General features: G+C 42.9%; 1 protein-coding gene and 1 non-coding gene across 3 annotated transcripts in view; both read right to left on the reverse strand.

Moving 5' to 3' along the window:
- LRMDA (leucine rich melanocyte differentiation associated) overlaps positions 1-2,549 on the reverse strand; it is a 1,317,293-nt gene that overhangs the window by 1,108,144 nt on the left and 206,600 nt on the right. The gene's annotated exons all lie outside the window — the stretch shown is intronic.
- Positions 840-910, reverse strand: TRNAE-UUC (transfer RNA glutamic acid (anticodon UUC)). Its single transcript has one exon. It is a non-coding gene; the product is annotated as a tRNA-Glu (tRNA).

Raw genomic sequence — 2,549 nt, forward strand, 5'->3', positions numbered from 1 at the left:
GGTCTCCATAACATTTGAAATCCGAAGTTACAGTGGAAATCCAGGTCCTCAGGAAGGGCACGGTGAGTCTGAACCGCCTGAGCTAACAGGGAGGGTCAAAGCAGCCCAGAGCGGACTTTTTGCATGTAAGAAGAAAAAAGCCAGGAGTCAGTGAGAAAATGAAGCCTCAGTTCTAAAAATAGCTTTTTTTTTTTTCTTTTCTGGTTATAATACTTTCACTGCACCTTTGTTTTAAAGGCACTTCAGGAGTTCTGACATTTTCTATTTCTGAATCAACGGAGAGAGGAAATTAAACCACACGGGAAGAGCACAGCCATTCCACCTTCTCACACACTTACAGAGACACACATGTGTGTGAGCACGTGTACATTGTGGCCTCAGCTTTATTTTGTTTTAACTAGCAGTGAACTCTTCTTATCTCTCTGTTAGAAAACTAGAGTTACTTGGAAGGAGGGTGAGACTGGGAAGAGAGCACTTGATGGCCATCACAGTCACCACCATCCTTCTCCTTTGACTCTAACATAATGATTTAAAAACACCTGGGCATTCTAACCAAAGAGATTTAGGTACCTGTCCCAGCAACATCCCCTCCTCTTCTGTGACCTTATGTAGGTATGTACATTAGCTGCTGCTGAGTTGGCCCCTGATTCTTGGCAACCCCATGTACAACAGGATCAAACTGTTGTGATCCATAGGGTTTTCAAGGGCTGATTTTTTGGAAATAGATAATCTTGCCTTTGTTCCTAGTCCATGTTAGTCTGGAAGCTTTGCTGAAACCTGTGCAGCATCATAGCAACACACAAGCTTCCACTGACAGACAACTGGGGGCTGTGCTTGGGTGTACTGGCCAGGAATTGAACCTGGGTCTCCCACGTGAAAGGTGAGAATTCTACCACTGAACCATCACTGCCCTTTTGTGTTACCTTGTTGCTGTTGTTCTTAGCGGCCGTCAAGTCAATTCTGATTAATGGCAACCCCAAGGTGCAGAATAGAACTGTACTTCATCGGGTTTTGAAGGCTCTGACCTTTCAAAAGCAGATTGTCAGGTCTTACTTCCGAGGCACCTCTGGGTGGGTTTGAACCAACAGACTTTCAGTTAGTAGTCCAACATTTAACCTTAGCCAGGTTAATTAATTTCCGTGACTTAGTTTCTTCATCTTTGAAATTCTTCATCCCAGTCACTATTACTCTGTCATCAACATCCAGCAGTAGAGGAGGATCTACGGTGTGCCCAGAAAGGATACTTTAGGACCTGGGCCTTGGCTGTCACTCCCAATTCAGATCAAAATACCCCACCAATGGCCTCTTCCTTTTCTTATCCTCCCACCACTGGGTAAGAAACTGTATCTGTTAAATTATTCCATGACGTAAAAACTTTCTGGGTGCTATTCTCTGTTTAGGGCAAACATGGAAAACTCTGGAACACATATTCAGCTGGACAGCAGACTGACTCTTAACTGGGGCCCACTGCAAACTACCCAGTAGGCCAGACTGTCTTCTACACTCAAACAGCTACTATCAGCTGAGCTATTAAGAAATCCAGCCACAAATTACTACTTGTTCAGCAATAACATCAAGGAGAAAGGGCTCTGTGAAGAAGACACCTACATCCAAACTAGAACGGTGACCAGGATTTAGAACTCGTCTCTTCATCACTAGTCCTGGGGCTTTCCCACTACACAGTACTTAGTCATGTAAACTGTGCCACATTCACAGTTTATTCTTGTAACCCCTAGAATTCAGGGACCAAGGATGACCCTAAGCAAGTTGTCTCAATGAATTTCTCCTCTTCTATTCAAGACTACAAACTTTTATACGTAACACATCTTGTTTCAGTTCTCCAAGATTCATTTTCTAGGATAAACTTCAGGATGCTTGCTGGGAACTCTCTAACACGACAAGGAGGCAGTGATAAGGAATGACTGGGAGATGGCAGGGTAATAATAACAAACATGGGCACTGACAAATTAATCTCTATGCCCTAAGAGGCCTGAAAAGCAGTTGTGGCCCCACGCTAATATTACCAGAATTTCACATCTTTTACTATATTTTACCCCAAGGAAGCTTGGCATTTCTATTGCAACAGATAATCTTTCCTTTTCTAAAAAATAAAATTTGTCTTGACCTCCTCTCCACGGCACTGGGCTTGATCCTATAAAACGCATATAGGAACCAAAAAAGAATGGCCAACTGATTGAATTTTAAGTTGGAAAGGCACATTGAGAGTCATAAGCCAACTACTCGTTTCTATGGATATAAAATTTGGGACCAGAGACATCAAATGACTTCCTCATTATTACACTGTGATGGGAAAGTCTAAAACCCAAGTCTCCCGGCTATAAATGTACGCTTTTCTCTTATCACACTATACTGATTAGCTATCCAACAATTCATGCCTGGATTTCTGAAAGCTCAGCTGACAGGTATCAGTATCTTTGGCTATCCTCGCCAATTCAGTAGCTGCATGCAGTATAAACCAAACCAAACTAAACCTGCTGTCGTCCAGTCAATTCTGACTCATAGTGACCCTGTAGGACAGAGCAGAACTG

The sequence above is a fragment of the Trichechus manatus genome, unplaced genomic scaffold (assembly GCF_000243295.1).
Source record: "Trichechus manatus latirostris isolate Lorelei unplaced genomic scaffold, TriManLat1.0 scaffold00106, whole genome shotgun sequence".
NCBI classification, from domain to species: domain Eukaryota; kingdom Metazoa; phylum Chordata; class Mammalia; order Sirenia; family Trichechidae; genus Trichechus; species Trichechus manatus.